Source organism: Arachis ipaensis, chromosome B04 (genome assembly GCF_000816755.2).
Source record: "Arachis ipaensis cultivar K30076 chromosome B04, Araip1.1, whole genome shotgun sequence".
In the NCBI taxonomy this organism is placed as follows: Eukaryota; Viridiplantae; Streptophyta; class Magnoliopsida; order Fabales; family Fabaceae; genus Arachis; species Arachis ipaensis.
Genome location: NC_029788.2, coordinates 83,209,115 through 83,214,402, shown reverse-complemented (window position 1 = coordinate 83,214,402; position 5,288 = coordinate 83,209,115).

The window sequence follows — 5,288 nt, the reverse complement described above, 5'->3', positions numbered from 1 at the left end:
GAGGAAGGATGGAAGGGAATAGGTTTGGCAAAATTAGGGTTAGGGGCATTTTAGTAATTTCTAATAAAATTGTGGATAATATAGTAATTGAAACCCACATTAAATCCAACACTAATTGCATATAGAAAATACTATTTGCTCACCAATTTTACAAATTATTTTCCATAAAATGCCCAAATCAAAATAATTAGAAATAATATAATTAAACCCTTTATTTTTCAAATTAACAGTATTAATATTTAAAATAGTAATTATTTAATCCAAATCATATAAAAATCCTTATTATTTCACAACTACCAATTTTATAATATAATTATAGAAAATAATCCAATAATTATCAAATTGGATAATAATCATAACTTATCTCAAATTCAACAAATCAAAACTCGCCTTAATTATCTTTAATAAAATAATTTCTGAAATTAAGGCTATAAATAACTACATGATTTGAGACTTGATCATAATAAGACTTTTTAAAAGTTCTGGATCTTACAATTAATCCCAATTAGTTTATCCTAACATCGAGAATAAGTCAAAAGGGCATAATTGATCTCAATCCACAAGTCCTAATCAACTCACTAATTAACTTAGTGAAAGACTAGCGTTAGTAGAAAACAAACCAACTAACAATTCTAATAACAATATCGAATGGACATCTATGACTCAAGATCACCTAATTATCCAATTCCAAGCTAAGAGTGTGAAAAACTAGGCAAAAGCTAAAAGAGATATTTTATCAAACACCTAGCATGCATAAAAGGAAAAATATCATAAATTACAATAAAAATAAATTCTATAACTATCAATTGCAATAAAATGAAAATAACAACTCAAACAAGCATTAAAGAAATATAAAACATCAAAATTATATTAAATGAAATTAAAAGTAACAAGAGTATTCATAAAATAAAAGTGGCATGAAAGTGAAATTAACAAAGAAAACTAAGAGATTAAAGGCAATAGAACATGAAAATGTAAATGAAATTTCAATAAAACAAGAATTAAAGAGAGAAATTAAAGAGATAATGAAGATAAAAACCCTAATTCTAGAGAGAAGGGGGAGTTTCTCTCTCTAGAAAACTAACAAAAACATGTAAAAACCTAAACCTAAGTGCTCCCCCCTCATCCCTCTTCAATTTGGCTTGAAATAGCTTTAGAAATGAGTTGGATTGGGTTTTGAGGGACTAGAAATCGCCCCCAGTGGTTTGTAATTAATGAGCTCACGTGCCAGGACCTGTGCGGACGCACAGATGTGTGCGTCCGCACACTTGCTATTTTCTGACTTGTGCGTACACACAAATTGTGTGCATCCGCACACTTAGACTTATGTACACTATAGCAAATTGTATATTATTTTGAAATTCCGGACGTTAGCTTTCTAATGCCGCTGGAACCGCCTCATTTAGACCTCTATAGCTCAAGTTATGATCACTTTAGTACCGAGAGGTCAGGACTGGCAGCTTTACAAATCCTTGATTTCTTGAATTCACCCATTTTGCATGCTTTCCTTCCACTTCTTCAATCCATACTTGCCTTGTAAGCCTGAAATTACTCAACAAACACATCAAGGCATCAAATGGAATTAAAGTGAATGAAATTTAGCAATTATAAAGCTTAAAAAGCATGTTTTCACTTTCAAGCACAATTTAGGGAGAAATTATGAAACTATGCTATTTCAATGGATAAATACAAGAAAAGTTGATGAAATCTATCCAAATAGAGCAAATAAACACCATAAAATGTGGATTCATCAATCGCCCCTCTGTAGTGCACGAGAACTAAAAAACTATCTTCATTGCCATTATGAGTGCCACTCTGATGAAGGTTTAACGTTTTGGTTGCATTTATATAGGTTAAATTTGTTACTAAATCAAATTAACTGAATTCGATTTATATTTTTGACTCAGTATGTAGTAAATCGAATCAATTAGACTCGATTTACTTGGCGTATATCCAACCCATGCTAAATTAAAATAAGTTGGTTCGAATTAATTAGAAACAATCCTCCGCATTAGTAAATTATCAAATCTATTCAATTCGATTTATTATTACTATAATTAAATTGAATTTATTTGATTTAATTTATATTAGAAAAAATGTAAATCGAATTCAATATCTTTGATTTACCTAAAATTATTCTCGAAAGAAGACATGTATATCAGTTTTTTAGTTTTAAGAAAATTATATAATATTGGGATTCATTTTATTTGTTTACGTGAATTATCCCTAATTAGTTGTGTTAAACCTGGATTTGCAATTCTTTGTAGGCAAAGGATTTAGGGGACTCCTTTAAAAAAGGTTGTTTACCGATAACTCTATTAAATATTTGGGAAAATAATACTACTTTTATTTATAGAAATCCATGGATATTCTCCATATTTGTGCATTTTGTTTTTGTACCAAATGACGTAGATTGTGGACTTCTCTGCAGCATAATTCATTCAATTTGTTAAAATGAAAAAATATTGTTTTTGTTCTTAAAATTTGGGATAAATTTTAAATTGTCTCTAACGTTTGAATTGTCCTATTTAAATTTTTAATAAAGTTGATCATAAGATAATATTGAGAAGATTTTAAAATGTTAGAAACTTAAATAGGACCAATTTGACGTTAAGGACAATTTTAAAACTTATCCCAAATATTACGGACAAAAATAATATTTTTAATGGTTATGTTTTGTTCTCTATATTTTATTGTGAGTGGCATTTTTCTTTGTAAAAACATAATGTTTTAGACTTTGCAATTTTTATATATCTAATTTCTTGAATCTTTATTTAATTATTTTGAAAATAATTATTATTAAAGGTAGTTCCAACAACAAAACCTCCCAAATCTCCAATTAATATTGTTTTGATTGTAACACCCTAATATTCAAATCCTTATACTCGAATCATAAGTCAATGATAATAAGGTGGTACGACTCTCAAGGAGAATTTTTAATACATAATTATAAGTAAGATTGAAAGGAGTATTAATCGATAAGCATGAAAAGAGTAAAAATAAAATCGCGAAGTCGTATCATTCACGTATCGACAACTAAAAGATAAAACGTGAAGTCGAAAGCGATATACAAATGAAGGCATTAAGGAGAATAAGAGAAGGACAGTATATAGATATATAACATAAGTAGATAGCCACTAGTCGCGACCCGCGAAGTTTAGGCTGGCTAGGGTACAGTATAACAGTAATTGACAACAGTATCTCCTAATCTCTCCCAAAAGAAACATAAAAAGCCTCTATAGGCAAGTTCAAAAGAGTTCAATACATAATATAAGCTTTTCAAAATAAAGGTGGAGAGATTCTAGGCAAAATATAAAGTAGAGAATATAAAGATCTTCGCCATCTCTCAGATGAACCACAACTCACTTCTGAGCACCTGGACCTGTATCTGAAAAATAATAGATATATACGGAATGAGAACCCCTGACCCATGGGTTCCCAGTATGGTAAAAGTGCCAAATAAGTACAATGCATTGTAATAAAAACTCACTAAGCATCCAAAACTTCCTTTCACCAAACATTCATCCTATGTTCTCGCTAATCTATAAATAGGCAACTGTCATAAGGGAATGCTAAATCTAATTCATCTTCCTCATGCTTCCCAACTTTTTAACTCTCCAACGAATCAGAATCAGAATCAGAATCATGAACAAAACTATCACCAGTTATTTTGTCCCAACAATTCTATATCAATACTTTATATCCTCACCTGGAGCAAGTGGAATCACTTCACTGCGTCTACTCAGGGAGCTCAAATTATCTCATTTTCTACCTGGAGCAGTGAAATCACTTCACTGCGTCTACCCATGGAACTCAAATTACCTCATTCAATAATCATCATTTTAAATTAATCATATCATTACTCCATCTAAACAAGAACAGCCCTCAGCGTCAACCGACACCAGCCTGAGGGACCTCTCAGTTATACAAATACAAGCAATACAGGAAAGTAATACACAACAAGGTACAAGTAGAATAAGTAGCACATAATCAGGTAACATAGCATATATGATATAGCAATCTAAAAAATTAGGCAAACCCAAACAATTCAAACATATGCATATGATGTATGCCTGCCCTATGGCTGATGATATCATCTGTCGGTTATATAGCCAGCCTGATATGTCCTGGTAGCTAACCATGGATAGAAACACCCATGCGGAGCAAGTGGGCTTGAGCTACAAATCCCTTACTACTACCCGCTTAACCCAGAGCCAGTGGAACAACCACTACTGCGGCTACTACCCAGGCGGGTATTTAAAAGCTCAACCTGGAGTGAGTGAAATCACCACTACTACTGCTACTACCTATGCGTCACAATCTCTGACCTGGAGCAAGTGGGACGAACCATAACCCTTGCTACTGCCCAAGATCTCAAAACATACATTCATTCAGTTTAAAATCAATCATCATTGTTATCAAATCTCAAACATTAACCTGGAGCAAGCGAAATGAACCACAACCCTTGCTACTACCCAGGTATCACAAATACACATTCATTCATAATCACTCTTCATTATTACCAATTCTCAAGCGGGACGAACCACGACCCTTGCTACTACCCAGGTATCACAGACATACATTCATCCAAAACTCCATAATTAAACTCATTTATCATAATTCTCCTTCCCTATCTCATACTCGGAGCAAATGGACAACGCCACTGCCTACTACCCGGGGTCACACGTCACATTCATTTTCAAACTATCATTTCTGTACTTCCTCAATCACAATTCATTACTCCAAGTCTTTCTTCATTAAAAAGTTATCATATTTCCTAGTTTCTTCTCATTACTAGGCGTACTATAAAAATTTAGGACTTAAAGGATGAAAATGGAGGCTTAGAAGTCTGAAATTAGGCTTTAAAAACTCAAAAATCAATTTTTGCTGAAAGCGGGGTCACGCGTGCGCGTCGCCCACGCGCACACGTGGGAAGCGAAGAAAAGCATGTGATGCGTAAGCGTCGCCCATGCCCATGAGTGGGAAGTAGAGAGGTAGGGTGACGCGTGCGCGTCAGCCACGCGTACACGTGGATGCGTTTTGTGCTCCTCGCACAAAACCGACACGCTACCATCACAACTCTCTGGAATTTTATACCAGACATCTGCATCAATACAGCGACGCGTACGCGTCGGCCAGGCGCACGCGTGAGAGAGTAAAAATCGTGAGTGACGCATGCGCGTCGGCCATGCGTGCACGTCGGAGTACATTTTACGAAAAATTTTACTAAGTTAAAAAGCTGCATAATTTTATTTTCAAATCTCAAACTTCCGCCACACATAACTTCT